The sequence below is a fragment of the Arvicanthis niloticus genome, chromosome 21, assembly GCF_011762505.2.
Source record: "Arvicanthis niloticus isolate mArvNil1 chromosome 21, mArvNil1.pat.X, whole genome shotgun sequence".
Lineage (NCBI taxonomy): Eukaryota > Metazoa > Chordata > Mammalia > Rodentia > Muridae > Arvicanthis > Arvicanthis niloticus.
The window spans coordinates 43501829-43519525 of NC_047678.1; the positions used below are offsets into that span (position 1 = coordinate 43501829).

General features: G+C 43.5%; 2 long non-coding RNA genes across 2 annotated transcripts; one reads left to right on the top strand and one right to left on the bottom strand.

The window, feature by feature from the left end:
* Nucleotides 1-647: 647 nt before the first annotated feature.
* LOC143435376 (uncharacterized) lies at nucleotides 648-4438 on the bottom strand. The gene is made up of 2 exons (XR_013105611.1): nucleotides 4307-4438; nucleotides 648-3318 (listed from the first exon to the last, which is right to left on the bottom strand). It is a non-coding gene; the product is annotated as an uncharacterized LOC143435376 (long non-coding RNA).
* Nucleotides 4439-8815: 4377 nt separating this feature from the next.
* On the top strand, nucleotides 8816-15904 carry LOC143435333 (uncharacterized). Its single transcript, XR_013105542.1, has 4 exons — nucleotides 8816-8879; nucleotides 9138-9222; nucleotides 13861-13964; nucleotides 14630-15904. It is a non-coding gene; the product is annotated as an uncharacterized LOC143435333 (long non-coding RNA).
* The last annotated feature ends 1793 nt before the right edge of the window (nucleotides 15905-17697 follow it).

The window sequence follows — 17697 nt, forward strand, 5'->3', positions numbered from 1 at the left end:
CCCAGGAAGTGGCAATGAGTCATGTTTTTGCAGAGACTTAAGAAGGGAAAAACCATAGGGCCACCATATTTCCCATCAGTCCAATCAGCAAGTATACATCCTGACATATTCCTGCCATGGACCTCCTGCCCACATCCAATCAAGCACCTCCAGTGTAAACAAACTTGTTTAGAGGAGAAAAAAAAAAAAAAAACAAAAAACATGTGGCTTGTTATTTCCCAAGAACCACAGCCCCCAGCATCCCAGGAAGTTATCTGTCCTTGGGCAGGTAGGGCTTACAGTTTACAGACCTTTACACTCTCTAGCCCCAAGGATTTGCATTTCTAACAAGTTTCCAGATAGCACTGATTTGGTGGATGCTGGGACCATACTTTGAGAATTATTTATATAACGTGAGCCATTTAACCCTTGGACTTTTTAGAATATCCTTTGTAAAAACAAGCTGAACCTGGCTGGAGAACTCTTATGTTTGTTTGTTCTTTCAGCGTTACTTTTGCCATCGTGTAGGGATGAGTCTGAAGAGGTTCAGGTCTGCTCTCCTGACTGCACTTCACATCCAAGAGCAGCATGCAGTATTTATTGGGAAGGAAGTAGCCACCTGTATTAGTTACTTTCCTCCTTGCTGTCATCACTTATCACAAGAGCAACACACGAAACGAAGGGTTTATTTAAAGAAAATACAATCCATCACAGAGAGGAGGTGCAGCAGCAGGAGCACGAGGCAGTTGGTCATATGTCTGCAGTCTGGAAGCAGAGAGCCAGTGAGCTGATGTTCAGTTCACTCTCTCCTGTTATTTGAAGTGAGAGCCTCCACCCGGACCCTGTCTGTGGAATGGGGTCATCCACATTTAGGATGCTTCTTCTCTTTCTTAGCTATATCTGTAGCATCATTACAGATACAGTTAGAAATCTATTTTCACGATTCTAAATCCAATCAAATTGGCAATTAATATCACCCATCACAGTACTATAAAACATAAAATCTTATAAGCAGGGCCAGATAAATGGGCCAGTGGGTAAAACTGTTTGTCTCATAAACCTCAAGACCTGAGTCCAGTCCCCAGGCCCCATAGTAAAAGGAAAAAACCAACTTCTAAAGGTTGTTCTCTGACCTCCACACACTGTGGCAGATGCACACTCAAATTCACATATGCATATCATACATATATACTAATAACAGTAAATAATTTTTTTAAATTTTCTTCTGGTTTTCTGAGATAGAATTTCTCTGTGTAGTTCTAGTTATCCTGGAACTCGCTCTGTAGACCAGGCTGGCTTCATACTTACAGAGAACCACCTGCCTCCATTTTCCAGGTGCTGGGATTAAAGACACACTCTACCACTACCCAGCAATAAATAATTTTTAGAAGAATTATAAACAATCAAAGTGGAAGACATTAGAATTCTGTTTACTTTTCTACATTGTTGTATCGTTCAATAACCATTCATTCACTCACGGACAAGGTCTTACATATCCCCGAGCTGGCATTATCTTTGCTGTTAGGAGCCAACCTTTAGCAGAAAGCAGCTAGAAAGCAGCTATCCACATGCTAGCCACGCCTCCAAGGCTTACAAGGGGCGTGGCAAAAGTGTATAAATACCCTAGATTTCCCTTCAAATAAAGAGACTTGATCAGAACCTCTGTCTTTTCTCCATTCCTTGCGTCTTTTCTCCTTATCCTCACACTCTCTCCCTCCAGACCCTGACCCGACTGGAGTGGCAGTTTGAAGCCAGGCAGAGCTGAGCAGGCCGCAACATAGTAACTATTCAGGCTTCTTAAGTCTTTTGTCTCAAACCAGGTAGAGCGTAGCTGGTTGCAACACCTTGCTGTGTAATTGGGGATGCCCTTGAGCTGCTGATTCTCCTGCCTCTACCACCTGAGTTCTGGGGTTGGAGGCATGCACCAGCTCACTTGGTTTATAGATCTAAACTCAAATCCTCATGTTTGCATAGCAAGTACTTTATGCATTGAGACATTTCAACAGCCTCTGCCTTGTAAATAAGTCTCTAGTCACAGGAGCCAATTCATGTCTGTTGTTTCCCTGGAAGCCGTGACTGACACTGGTAACTACAGCAGTACCCTAGAGAAAATGCTATGAATTCTAGTAAATTTTAAACTATTAAAAAATGTTCTGCTGTCAGGAATGTTCGGGAAACCCTTTGTTAAAGGATGAGTTCAGAACTCTGCTTCAGAGCTTCCTGTAACCTGGTCCTGGATTTTGCTATACAGGATAGCTGGTGCCTTGGTGAAGAGGTGAAGATTGCTCAGGGCTTGCCACAAGCTTCCTTTTTTTTTTTTTTTTTTTTTTTTTTTTTTTAAGACAGGGTTTCTCTGTGTAGCCCTGGCTGTCCTGGTACTCACTCTGTAGACCAGGCTGGCCTCAAACTCAGAAATCCACCTGCCTCTGCCTCCCAAGTGCTGGGATTAAAGGCGTGCGCCACCACTGCCCGGCTGCTGCAAGCTTCCTAAACAGTGAATCTTTATCTGGTTTTGAAAGTTTTGAAATACCTTTTTTTGGCCTTGCTTTTTGGAGGGTCTTGTTTATTGGAGATAGAAGCTTCCTTGGGAAGAGGATTTCTTGTGTTAGCCTCTTTCATCAGAGAAGTCTTATGTCTCTCAAGAAAGATTTCCCATGCTATGAGGTAGAGCGCCGGGAAACCTTCCCTAGCTCTGTCTGCAGGGAGCTTGAACTCCTTGGTTCCTCTGGAACAGAACCAACAAATGATTTACATTTGGATGCCAGAGGATATTTACAAGATCCTTGTATTTATGTGATCATAAGCTGGCACAAGTACTGGGGTCCTCTGATCAGGACCATTGCTTCTTCCTGCTATTGGTAGAACATAGAAACCAAGGAGCCAAAGATACCTTAGCCATCTCTCCAGAGTTCCAAGACTTTACTTTGCTGGCTGCAGGCTACTTATCTGCCTAGACTCTATTTCAGGAACTTGAAAAATAGTCAATGCAAAGAAGTAGGAAAACATAGAAACCACCTCTTCCAGGTTGTCTTCTCAGATTTTTTTCTTCTTCTTCCACTCCAGAGGGAGACATGTTCCTCCTTTGAGTTCTTCAGTGGCCATATATGCCACTATTGTGGATGGTGTCAGTTCTGACATCTGTCTCAACCATTACACCCTGAGCCCCTGTGAACATGCATCCAAAGTCTTCCTCCTCTTGATACTCAGGACCAGAGATGTTGTTTAAGGTAAGATACTCAGATGGTATTGGATGAACTGATGAATCGGTTCATGTGTGAGTAGCTCCATTTACAGAAACACAGTTGTTTGGATAAAGGTCAGTCTTTGTCTCTGGATCTGCTGAGAAAAGTTGACATGTGAAGAAGAGGCAGGTGGAGAGATGTGTTGGATACTCTTTAAAAGGAAATTCTCTTCCAAGCACTTTGAAGACCTTTACTGGAAGAGCAGGTGGCTAATTCCAAATGATTTAAATGTATTTATTCAAGTAGATTCGACAGGAACAACCCCTGGTTGGCAAAATTTTGTTAACACTGCCTTTACTATTTGGCTTTAGAAGTAATTCACTTCTGCTTTTCTCTCTCAGCCACCTTCCCTTTCCTTTCTAGCTGAGTCTTGCTAGTAGACCTGGCTGCTCTGGAACCCAGTGGTTTTTCTTCTGCCTTAGCCCTTTTTTTTTTTTTTTTTTTTTTTTTTTTTTTTTTTTTTGGTTTTTCGAGACAGGGTTTCTCTGTATAGCTCTGGCTGTCCTGGAACTCACTCTGTAGACAAGGCTGGCCTCAAACTCAGAAATCTGCCTGCCTCTGCCTCCCAAGTGCTGGGATTAAAGGCGTGCGCCACCACTGCCCGGCTTGCCTTAGCCCTTTTAGTACTGAGATTGCATGCTTTTGAAAATAATTTTTTTTCACTATTCATTCAGATAAATCTTTGCCCCAACAATCCACAGAATGGGTAAGCCATCAGTAGTCCAGCATCTTGGCTCTCCGTCCACATTGCCCCGATGTTGCCTCAAACCCACACACCAAGTTTTTAATATGCATGGTGTGGTCCGTGCATGGGTGGTTGTCCTTAGCATCCATAGAAGTCACTTAGAAATCAGAATCTCAACCTTGTCCCAGATCATCTGGTTCCTGAGTTATGCATATGAATATTCACATTAAATATGGAGGACATGGGAACCAAGCCAAGAGAAAGTTAACTAAGTACATACTCCCTGTACTCCATCATTTCTAATAAGTCACACCTATGTGCTGTGTCCCTTGGCCTCACTCAGTTCCAGGAAGGAACAGCCCATCTGTAGCATCAGGGTCTGTGGCTATTGAGAGCTTACCTGGTGTCAGGCACTGCTTCAGTTTTTCTGTGTCTGCTCTCACAATGTCCTTAAAACAAAGCTCTGTCTAACTTCTTTTGCAGATAAGAAGCCGAGGGTGACAGAGATGAAGTAGCTCCTCATTCTCGGTAGTCCCTGGCTTGTGACAGAGGTTCTACAATAGAGAGCTATCTCTGAGGGACAGATTATTCTATTTTTAAACAGTTACAAAACAGTCTGGCTGATGAGAGACTGCCCTGTGGTGATCACCTGATGTTTTTGACTGACTGTCTGATCTAAAGTGGTATTTCTCATCCCGAACAGTGAGTCCGGAAGATACTGTCTCATTGCCTGCTCCATCCGGTGAACGGTTCCTCCCTTTGGTCCATCTCCTCCTCCTCTCCTCTACCTCTCCTCTACTTTTTTCCCACTCCCTCTGCTTCCTCCTCCTCTCCCAGACCTCATCCTTTCTGTCTTTCTTTTTCTTCTCCCACCATGAAAATTCATTGTTTTTTTATCTACTGTTTTTCGTTCTTTCCCTTTGGGCTGCAGTAGAAATTTTAGATGCTGTTAATGGCGGCGATTTGTTGTTATTGTGTGGTCAGCCAGGAATTCCCGCACCTTGCATTTGTTTATTTATTTATTGTTCAGTTGAAACAGAATCTTACTCTGCAGCTCAGGATGTCCTAAAACGTATGATCCTCCTGCCTCAACCTCCTGAGTACCAGGATTGGAGTTTAGTCATTGAACCATTTGTCAGCATGTGCAAGGCTCCAGGTTTAATCACTTCTGTCACCAGAAGGAAAAAAAAAAAGTAGAGTTCGAGTTCTCCTTAAGTATATATTCTGAAGAAGAATTAGTTTTTTTTAAAAAATAACAAAATATAGCTATGTTTGGCATTGTTCTCTGCTTAGAGTGTGTTAGTTATCAGCCTCTGTCACAGTCTCAGACAAGCAAAGCCAACAAGTCTCTCAGCCACGGAGAGACCAGGCAGTTACGCTACAGACACTAATGTCAGCTGACCAGTTGCCACATTCCCTCCAAGTGTCTGGCACTCATTAAATTCTTTCACTATTCACATGTCTGACTTGTGTTTTCATACCTTTAACAAAATCCCTGAGAAAAACAACTTAAAGAAGGAAACATTCATTTTGGCTTGTATTTGGGGGGGAGGGGGTTCCTGTCCATATCGGACCACCTCCATTTTCTGTGGCCCATGATGAAGCAGAATGTCAAGGCAGAAAGGCATGGTGGAGCAGGGCTGCAAACTGAGATGGTTCGAATGGGAAATGTCCTCTATATGTGGGTTTGGAACACTTGGTTTTCTGCAGAGTTTGGGTGAGTAACCTTGCTGGATGAAGGAAGTATGCCATTAAGGACTGTCTGGGAGTTCAGCAGCCTCAGGGTCCTTCCAGCTCACTCTCTCTGCTCCATATTTGAAAGTATGAACTCTAATCTTCCTGCTCTTCCTGCTCTGCCTCCCTCCCATAATAGACTCTTATCCCTCTGTAATCATAAGCCAAAATAAATTCCTTCTTCTAGTTGCTGTGGTCATGATATTTTATGACAGCAACAGAAAAGTAATTTATATGTACATCTTACAGTGCCCCGGAAGCCGATAAGGGCAGAGGAGGGGGCCTGGAGCAAGACATGGCTCCCAAGAATGTACAGCTCCTGTTAGGCCTCATCTTTATCACCTCTCAATAATAATTCAATTTCTCGATCAGACCAGAGCCCTCATGTGATTGGATCCATTAGGTGAGGCCCAAGCCTTCAGCATATGAGACTTAACAACACACAATTTCTATACCCTAGAACATGGACAGAGTTGGAAACAAGCCTCTGTTTTCCTTGTCTGCCGTGTGACTTGAGATGCAATATAAGACATTAGCTCTTCGGGATCTACCTGAGCCCACACCTGGCTTCCCTTTATGTAAAACTGCAATGCTGGGCAAGGTCGCCTGAGCAACCATTTGATTTAGTCACTTACAGACTAATGTGGGGAGACAAGATACATAAACAGAGATTCAAGGAACCATTAGCTTGATGGGTAGATGAAGCAGGGGGATTGTCAAGAGTTCAAGGCAGGCCTGCTATTGTGGTTTAAATATGAAATGTTCCCTAGATGCTCATGTTTTTGAACACTTGGCTCCTAACTAGTGGGTGGCAGAGTTTGGGAAGGTGGTAAAGCGTTCAGGAGGTAGGAATGTGATGAAGAGGTCACTGGAAATAGACCTGGTGATATATAGCTCCCTGTTCGCTGCTTCCTATGGAGGACTCGGTATGACCGGTCGCCACCTGTCCATGTAATTATGCCTTTAAGCTGTATTTTGTCAGGTATTTGGCCAAAGCAGTGAAAAAAGTAACTATTATAACTACAGAGTAAGCTCCAAGTCTGAGCTACAGAGTGAGACCCTGTATTGGTGAGAGCCATGCAAGGAAGGCTGTGGCAAGCAAGTAACTTCCTGGAGATGGCCCATTGTTTTGCATGGCAGTGATGGATCCCTTGCAGCTCTGCCTTCCCATGTCTGCCATTGCTGCAATCCCCATATCTCTTACATAGCCTGTTGTTTCCTGGTATTTATTTAGTCATTTATTTCACTTTATATTTCCTGGGGTTTTAAATTTTATTTTTTAATTATTTATTATTTATTTAATGTATATGGGTACACTGCAGCTGTCTTTGGACACACCAGAAGAGGGCATAGGATCCCATTACAGATAGTTGTGAACCACCATGTGGTTGCAGGGGATTGAACTCAGGATCTCTGGAAGAGCAGTCAGTGCTCTTAACTGCTGAGCCATCTCTCTAGCCACCAACACGTTTTGGGGTTTTTAGTCCACTCTGCTGGGAAGATTTACTTTCTTGTATTAATGCTGCTTAGATGAGTTAATGATTTTATAGAATTCCTGATTTGATTGACTAATTTTAGGAAGTTAGAATAATTGATGGGCAGTCTAAGAAGGTGGTTTTAGTCATTTTGCCAGAAAGATATAATAAAGTTAGAATCAAGAATAGAATGTACACCCTTCTCACAGAATAGTAAGTAAAGGCTGCATGGAAAGGAGTACCGTGAGCATTCATGCACCACAAGAACGTAAATCACACTCAGAAGATAAATAGACTTGGGACAGATTTATGATCAAGGAAAAATATTCATTCTAGGTCAGGTCAAAGGATGAGGCCACAGGTATGCACCATGATAGAGGAAGGCCACAAATATACAGAATTATTGCTATGAACTTATAATGAGCTTATAGAATTATTTGCTTTGAACTTACTATCAACATCCTGCTATAACTCCCTACTGTGTAATATTTTTTCTTACATAGAGAACTTTAGCCTGAAAAGCTAAAAGCAAAAATAAAATTGTTAGAGCATGCTCATTAGAGCTTTGCTCTATCCATCAACTGTATGTATACATGTATATATGTCTGTTTGTATGTATGTAGATACATATTTTTGTATGTGTATCTGTATGTATATATGTGTGTGTATATGAAATTGGTAGAACTTGCTCATTGGAACTCACTTGTCAAAGCCTGCGTTTCCTCTTCCAGTGTGAGTGTGTGTGTATGACTTTCTCTTTCCTTTTCTTTCTCACTGGCTCACAAAGAGTTAATAAGCTTTGAGCCTCTCACCAGCTGGCTGCCCTGTGCTGGCCACTGAGTTAAAGATTTCAGAGTTTCTTGCAAGTCACAGAATGTACCAGCCCAAGTAACTAAGTTTCTTTTTCTAATTCCCTGCTGCTATCAGTAAGAGTCAATTACCAGAATCCATCAGCTCTGGCTCCAGAATAGTAAAAGAGAGTTAATTGCCAGAAGCCATCAGTTCTGGCTCCAGAACAGGAGAAGAGAGACAAATTTCCAGGAGCTACCAGCTTGCTGACTCTACGTCCTACCTCAGTTTACCCCTTGTGTCAAAGGGGTCTTTGACACTGTGTCATAATAAAGTAATAAAAATACAAGAGATCCCAAAACATGGTATGACTAAATACCTGATTAATGGCAAAAATGTAGCTCTACAGGTGCTCAGTTAAGTTTGTTTATTAAAATTGAGGATAAATTGCAGATAATCATCAAAATATGGGCAAGATACATTTAAGGCACTTGGAAATAAATGTGTGTTGTCCATAGATTCTTCTTAGCCTGATAATAACAAATTGTAAATATCTTTAGGCCAAATGTAACTAACACAATTTTATAAATTCAGTCTTTCTTCAAATAAGATTATCTCTTTCTAGAAGCAATCACAGGCCTAAGGAGATTTGAAGCACTTGAACGGATTTTTTTCCTTCTCTTTTAATGAACAGATTAAAAACTTAATCCGAAGGTCTGTCTCTGTGTCAAGGTATAATTGCAGTATGAGTCATTCCAAGTGGGATATTTTCATGTGCACTTGAGAATCATAAGGCTTTGCGGAGAAAAAAAATATGACGTTTTGAAAGTTAATTAAGGAGATGATGTTTGGTAATGAATCCTTTGCACTATTGGGCTCTTAGGAAAATAAGACTCTCACTCCAGGATGCTCAAAGCCCAGATGCTTGGTAGCAACTTCCAGAAAAGCTCTCAGCTGTATCTCCTCTCACACAAGGTGATCCTGAGTTTTTGGCCCATGTATGACAGGCTTAGCCCACAGGTCAGCAAGTACCAAGGTGAAAATGGCCTATGGTAGTTTGGATGAGAAGGGACTCCTTGGGTCAAGTACTTGAAAGCTTGGTGTCCAGTTGGTGGCCCTGTTTGGGTAGGTCTGGGAAGTGTGGTTTTGCTGAAGGAGGTATGTCAGTGGGGGATGGGTTTTAAGAGCTTAAAGACTTGCATCATTTTGAATACTCTCTGTTTCCTGATTGAGGTTGGAGATATGAGCTCCCAGCTATTCCTGCCACCATGCCTGCTTTCCTGAAGTGATGATGATGGACTCTTGTCACTCCCAAATTGTAAGCCAAAAGTTAACCCTTCCTTCTATAAGTTGTCTTTGGTCATTGTGTTTTGTTACAGTAATAGACAAGTAAGTACTGCATGGCCCATCCTATTCCCAAGCCCTTCCTCGAGGAGCAAAGGTAACAGTGAATAGGGATTTGTGTGTGTGTGTGTGTGTGTGTGTGTGTGTGTGTGTGTGTGTTGATGCTGAATAATGAATAACTAAAATTTTATTGGGGCTGGCAAGATAGCTGAGCAGTCAAAAGACTTGTTGCTCAGTCCTGAACGACCAGAGTTGAGATCCCAAGACCCAAGTCAGGCTGCTCATAGACACCTGTGACTCTAACCCTGTGGGTCGTGACCCCTTTTCTCAGTGGTCAGATATCAGATATCCTGCATATCAGATATTTACATTATGATTTATAACAGCAGCAAAATTACAGTTATGAAGTAGCAATAAGAATAATTTTATGGTTGGGGGGGTCACCACAGCATGAGAAACTGTATTAAAGGGTCACAGCATTGGGACGGTTGAGAACCACTACAAGGGATCTAGCACCCTCTTCTGGCTTCTGAGCTGTTTAAAAACACTCGCGTAGACCCACAAATACACACACACACACACACACACACACACACACACACATACACACACACACATGAATAAATAAACAAATACAATTTAAAACTTTATTGGTGCTCACAGGGCGAAGTACATGAATCAAATGAATCAAGGTCGTTTGGATCGTAAAGGGGAGCAGCTGAGGCTGAGACTGTAGGAGGAGCTAAGGTGGGAGGAGTAAGGGAGGAAGAGGAAAAGCAAGAGGAGGGGAGAGGGCAGAGAGGTAGGAGGATGAAGAGCCATGCAGGTATGGAGAGCAGTCCCGGGTGATAACTTAATATTTAGGTTAGCTAATTGGGAGACACCCCTGGTTGTATGGGCATCTTGTTAATTGAGCATTACCAAACATATAAAAAGCCTTTGGTTAATCATTAAGCATTAGAGTCCCATTCATACCGGGTACCGTGTGAATGGCGGGATGGTCTGGGCTCAGCCCAACCTTGTAGAGACAGCGTGGAAGATTGGCAGAGCCATCTCTCACACTGGCGTCTTGTGGATGGCTGAGCCGGGTGTCTCTGGCCACCTGAGCTGGCGGCCTGAGCGGAAGGCCTGAGCAGAGCAGCAGCGAACAGAACAGCGGTATGGCTGCCTTCTCTTGTGGCTGCAGGCCTAGGCTAGTCGGGAACATGGCGGCTGATTAAGAAAAGCCAGATTGAATGCTGGCCATTTTAAATATCTCCCACAAGAGACCACAGCAATGACCTTCAGAGTAGGCAACCAACAACCCTTGCACCTTTCCTTTTGCCCGTGGAGAGGACCGCTAGTTATACGGGGGTGATGACCAGGTGACACGCTTGTTGCATTTTTAGACATTTAACTCTCTTTCTTCAAGTAAATTTGTGCAGTAAACACAAAGAGAGGCAGTCTGGCTTTAGTCTGGGAAAGAGCTTGACCCAGAAAACCTTGAAGCATTTCACAACTGTGCTGCTGTGCTGGCTAGTTTTATGTCAACTTGACACAAACTGAAGTCATTTGGAAAGTCGGAACCGCAATTAAGAAAATGACTTCCACAAGGCTGGCCCATTGGGCAGCTTGTGGTGCATTTTCTTTTTTCTTTTCTTTTCTTTTCTTTTCTTTTTTTTTTTTTTTAAAGATTTATTTATTTATTTTATGTATATGAGTACACTGTAGCTGTCTTCAGATATAGCAGAAGAGGGCATCAGATCCCATTACAGATGGTTGTGAGCCACCATGTGGTTGCTGGGAATTGAACTCAGGACCTCTGAAAGAGCAGTCAGTGCTCTTCACCACTGAGCCATTTCTCCAGCCCTTGTGGTGCATTTTCTTAATAGTGATTGGTGAGGTACGGCTCTGCCCACTGTGGTTGGTTCCACTCCGGGAAAGGTTGTCCTGGGGTGTGTAAGAAAGCCGACTAAGTTGGAGCTGGAGAGATGGCTCAGTGATTTAGAGCACTTGTTGCTCTTTCTTGCAGCACACCCAGGGTCAATTCCTAGTACTCACATGGTGGCTCAAAGCCATCTGTAACTGCAGTTTCAGAGGATTAACACCTTCTTTTGGCCTTCACTGGTACCAGGCATACATGGGGTGCACATGTGTACATGCCAGCCAAACATACACATAAAATAAATATTTTTTAAAAAGTTAACAGAAGGAAGGAAGGGAGAGAGAGACAGAGAGAAAGGGAGGAAGGGAGAGAGGGAGGGAGGGAGGGAGGGAGGGAGGAAGGGAGGGAGGGAGGGAAGAAGCAGGCTGAGCAAGCCTTGGAGAACAAGCCAGGAAGCAGCACTCTACATGGTCTTTGCTTCACTTCCTGCCTTCACATTCCTGCCTTGAGTTCCTGGCTTGACTTTCTTCAATGATGGACTATGATGTGTAATTATAAACCAAACAAACCCTTTTCTCCTTAATTTGCCTTTAGTCATAATGTTTTTATCATAGCTATAGAAAGCCTACATAAGACAGCATCCTTGAACAATATTCATAGACTCTCAGGGCTCCAGTTTCCTCAAAGTATCCCAGTTTCTGCAAAATGATGGTGGTAGCCACACTGTCCCCAATCAGATGGCTATGGTCCATTTGTTCTACTAAGGAGAAGTCATAGCAGGCCTCAGGTGTAACAGGAACCGTCTCTACAGGTGTTAGAATCCTCATGCAGGCCTGGGGCGTGGAGACCTAATCTTGCAAGTGTTATGTCCTGGGGTGTTAGGAGCCCAAGCCCCTGGCAGCAGCCAGTGTTGTCAGATCCCAGCCTGTGGTCTAAGACCTTGGTCCTATGACTTGGCATTTCTCTGGAAGGCTTCTGGTGACCTGTGCTCTGGTTCTCTTCTGTGACTCCACATACCCTTTTACTCTGCTTGAGTCATCTCTTCACTCTCTCCTATCATCTGTTTTCACATTACTTCTCCCTGGCTTGGTTGCTCTCCAATGGTTCAGCTACTCCTTCAGTCTAACCTCCTCTACAATTCAGTGACTTGCTGTGACACGACTTAGGATATCTACCTCTGTGTTTGAGAGCTGCTGGGAACCCAGTGTGCTGTTCAAGAGCTGGATACACAACATGGCTGGGATCACTCAGGTACAGATGTCCACTTTTGATCACCAGGTGGGCCTGGTAATGGGCTAGTGGGTAGCACCAGATGGGTCTTAAGTCCAAGGTGTGTACCTGCAGGATCTTTATATATTGGTCTGACAGCATTTCAATTAAGAATGTGAATCTGAAGTATATGTGGGTTTTTTCTTTTCTTTTTGCTATCTTTTTGTGTATGTCTATTAATGACCTCAAAAGAAACATGAATATTCTTATAACTGTAAACTTTTATTCACCAGATGCAATTGTCATCTTGGAGGCTTACTACTGGATAAGCTCACTCTTTCTAGCTCTTGCTGAACTCTGGCTGGCTGATTGATTCAAACTGGCTTCTTTTGGCTTTTGACTGAATTGCTCTGCTTGGCCTCAAACTAACTCTGGCAATCTGTTCTAATTTTCTGGCTCCCTCTCATTTTCTGACTCATTTTGTCTTCACCTGCATCTCTCTCTCATTCTCTCATAGCCTATCTTTCCTCTCTGTTCTTATGAAAGTTGGGTATATCCTGACTCATTCTGTCAAATCTTTGTTTGATTTGTCACTTTGTCTGCCCTTCAATTAGACATCATTGTTTGGGATTAAAGGTGTACAATACAGGTGTGTCTATATTCCAGCAAGAGGAATTAAAGATGTGTTGTTCCAGCTAGATTGCAAAGACCTGGAAAGTCTTTTGATATGATCCCTTGCCAGAGTAGCTATTTTGCTGGATTAAAATTCTTCTCCATACTGTCAATTTTGGAGTCACTCATCAACGTTAGCAAATAGAGTCACAAATGCAGACTCTGTGATTAGCAGTAATCTATTTTGTATTCTCTATGCAAAAAGAACATACTCAGCTGATGTGATGTCACATGCTTGTAATCACAGTGCTCAGAAGGCAGAGGCTGGAGAATCGAGTGAGTTCTAGAAGACTCTGGGCTACATGATGAGATTCTGTCTCAAAAAAATATAGAACAAAGGCCAGTAAGATGGGTTAAAACAGTTGTTGCCAAACCTAACCACCTGAGTTTGATTTCTAGGACACACATGGTGGAAGGGAAAAACTAACTCCCAAAAGTTGTCCTCTGGCTACCACACACATACCATAGTGGAGCACCCCCTGATACAAATAATAAATAAACATAATAGTAATAAAGACTTGAGACTGTTGGAAGAGTCGAGGGAGGGAAGGAGCACCTAGACTGGAGGATTATAACAGGTACATGGTGCTATGGAGGAACATGGGAGATGCTTAAGAGAACAGACAACATGACTTTTATGTGGAAAGATGAGAAAGATGGAAAGTTTATGTCAGTTAAATATGTGAGGATAGAAGATGGTTTTACTACAATGAACAGAAAACTTGAGATTGTGGCTTAAATAATCAAGAGTATACAATAATTTGCTCCTGTGCATGGGAACTCAAGGAACAATGCGGGTTTCAGGCAGAACTTGATCTCACAAGTCCTTTCATGGCAATCTTAGCAAGTTTCCCATTCTGGTTCTAGATGGAGATGAGGAGGAAGGAGAGAGACAGGGAGGGAGAAGACCAGGCTCCATAATATGGAAGACAACAGAGACAAAAGACAGAGGGAGAGGCAGGAACACCCAGGTAAGAGAGGAACTGAGAAGGCAAGGGTAGAGACTGTCTGGAGGAGTCTCTGTCCAGTTATCATTGTGTACCTAACCCCTGCAACAAAGCCTGAATGCTATGGTATTCATGGAACTATTGGAGTAAAGTGATCAAATATCTTAAACACTGGAAGAAAAAGGTATTTCTCCCATTTCTACTGTGTGGAAGCTTCTTCCATTATGGGAAATGTGATAATCCTATGAATTTTGAAAAATGGCTGTCCCTTGAGTCAAAAGAACCTTGGCTCTGGTTTAAGCCTCTCACTGGATGAGTCATGAATTTTAACAGTGCTGACTGATCAAAGCACCTCAAAGAACTCCACTCTTTTTTCTTAGACAATCTGATAAGCATGCTGGTGATTCATGGTTACAGTCAAACCATGTCTCCACCTCTTTGTGGTCTATGTTTAGTAAGAATTCCTTTGACTTTTCCCAATCTATGTTTTTGTCTATCAGCATTCTTTTCTAATCTGTTCACCTGTACAGTGCCTCTCTTAAGCCCCACAATAATCTAATTTTCTAAAGAAAACTTCTTTGGATGAAAATAACTATACGAGGCAAGATGGCCTGAGTTTGAGCCTCAAAACCCATATAGAGGTAAAAGGAGCAAACTGATTCCACAAAGTTTTCTTCTGATCTCCACAGGAGTGCCATGGAACAAGACCCCTCCTCCTCATATCATGCACACCAAAGATAATGGAGACAATATGAAGCCCAGGCAGTCTTCCCTCCTGGTACTGTGTGAGCTGAGGTCTTCAGAAGCTCATCAGGAGGGCTCCCTCAATATTTACTGATGAGGGGAAGAGGAGGCGTGTGGCAATAATATACTACTCCCCTGGGGTGGATCCCCCATTATTCCATTCAAGTTGCCCCATCGCTGCCCCCAATATTAGGAACTATATGCTATATCTACTTAGCCCTAAAGGAAGCCAATAGGCCCTTTAATCTTTCTTCAGACAATGTACATGTGGTTAATTTACTTTCCTGGTTATCAAGATCCTTTGTCAAATTAGATGCCAATCCACTTTTCCCTCTGCTCTTATAAACTCTGCTAATTAAGTTCGAAGTCCACCATGACCAGATAGCCTCTGGGCTCAGGGCAAGATGGGAGACTCCCTTCATTAGTGGGGTTTCTCCTTCTCTGACCTTGTCTGGGGGAATTCTAAGCCCCACAAATGTCTCCACCTGAGGAATGTCATGTAGTCTCAATTAGATTACAGGATCAATTTCCTTTCTCTGATAAAACCTGTTCAGCCAGCACCTGAGATTCCTGAAATGCTTCCCCATGCTAATAAGGCCTTCGAGGTACCCTGAGCCCCCACAGCCAGTGACCTTTGCCCATCCTGCATGTCCCTATTCTCGGTCCCCCTACACTTTAGAGGCCTTGAATCACCCTAAGTAAATTTGATCTGCCTCCTGATAGCTGGTCTCAGTGTGGCCATTCACTGTTTGTTCTCACAGAGCTTCCAAACCCCCGCTGGACGTTTCTGCTCCTTTTGCCCTGTGAACCAAATAGGCCAAAGATCCACAAGGGTGTGGAGACTCACACTCCTATAGGTTTCTACCCTTTTACAGGAGCCAATCAGGTTCTGGTTCAATACCATCCCCAGCATAAGGCTGATGACTATGATAACACCTCCTCTTTATAAAACAAAAAGGGGACAATGTGGATCCAGAAAGCCATGTGACATGGGGGGGGGCAGGAGGGGTGTGGTGTCTGGAACTGAAGATTCCCTCTCTGGGGAGACCCTCACTCAAGTGCCCTCGTGAACTCTGTATAAAAACTGCCCCTGGCTTTGGCTCTGGGTTTCCTCTTGCCTACGTTCAAGGGAGCCCCAGTGCACTGGTTATTATCATTAAACCTCATGTTTTTGCAGTGAATCCCTTGTCTGTGAGTGTTTCTGCAAGAGAGCATCCCCTGGTTTTGGATCTTTGGGTCCAGCAATGCTTGGAATTTAATAATAAAGACACAATGATATCTGTGTAGTATAAGGCTTCGCCTGTTTTCTGGGGCAGTCCCTCAGCTAGCAATTGCGTCTCTCCATGTGGCTCTCACTACTCTACCTCCCTGCCTTGCTCCCATTCTGTCTCAGGTGTCTGTCTTCTGCCCCAGCTCCAGTTGCCAGCTTTATTATGCAAAAAGCCACACTCCTTACTCATCTAGGTGGCATTGGGGGCTATGTGACCTACCCAACCTACCCCATGGCATCTTGCCTTTCTTTTGGGGCAGGTGAGGAAGTGGCAAACATTTACATAGCCCGGTGCAGCTGGCCTAGCAATTAATCATTGATAATACACTATGTGCGGGGGGGGGGGGGGTGGTATATTAACTCCATCATCAGGTAACAACTGAGGCCTATAGCAGGTTTCCTGTTTTACTGTAACCTCCTCTTCTGATGTGTTTGAAAATTGTCTTGGTGTTAGTGTGCAGGCAATTCCACTGGCCTGCTCTCAGGGATCTGACAGCTGCTTACATCATGACCTGCTGCAGACACCAGGTGTGCCAGGTGTGGGCATTGGACAAAAGGAGGGCACACCACCCCAGCTCTCTCTCTGTTTTCTGTGTGCTCTCCCCGCTCTGCCCTCTCTCTTTGCTCTCATGACTCTCTGTTCCCTGTCTGTCTGTCTGTCTGTCTGTCTGCCTGTCTACATGTCCACTTGTCTGCCTCTATCCTTCCCCCAGGTCCTCACTCCTCTCCCCTTTCTCAGTAAACCACTTTTACACCAGATCTGTTGCATGGCATAGTTTCTCAGTGGTGTACCTTGGCATGGGCCCACCTGTTCCGCGCACCTCCCGAGCCCCTTTTCGCCCGCGAATAAGGACACAGAGACAATAATCGGGTATCACTGCAGACGAGGATTTACTTCTTGTAACGGTAAAGCGGAAAGATGGAAAAAGCCGGAAGCGGCACCGCTTAAATACGCCCTAGAGTGACGTGTTCACTTCTGATTGACTGTTCACTCATCACCCAATATTACGCCTTGGGATTGGCCAGTGACTTGGCAGGCTTTCTGCCTTTGCAGCTGCGCAGATAATTGTTTATCAGTGGGAAGACACGAGGCCAGCGCCATCTTGGAATGGAACCACTGACCATGGCTTCCTACACCCACCAAAGGTACTTCCACTTGCTGCGTTATATTTTGTAACAATTGGTTTATAACTTGTCCTGTTGCTATAGAAACTTCATAATTGTTACTGTGTTGGAATGTGATTTTGAGAATAACCCGAGTCTGTGTTCTCTGGTGTGGTCATCCATATTTGGCTCCAGAATAATCCATTTCTTTTATTCCCTTTGAGACAACTATCTCACAACTCAGTTTACGTATCTCCTGGCCTCTGCCCCGTGGATTTCTGTACACTCTCTTTAGGCGTGGTGGGGAGACATTAGAAGCAACCTGCTCCTGGCTGAGCAGTAAATCTAGTTCCCTTATTAATTTCCATTTCCTAATTTTCATGGAATGCTGGGAAATGAGGTGCTGTGTTGAATCAGGATTCTGATAAGAAGCAGAACAGGAGACAGGCTGTTTTATATACCCAGGCAAAAGAGGGGAGAAACAAGAACAAAAGGAAGTTAGTCATTTCCAAGCTTCTTTCCTAGCAAGGCAGGAGTCAGAGTCAGAAAGGCACAAGGAAAGAATGGATTAGTTAACACTGGGAGATTCCAAGTTACTCCTTTTGTGTGACGATTAAAGCAGATAGAAGGAACTTTATT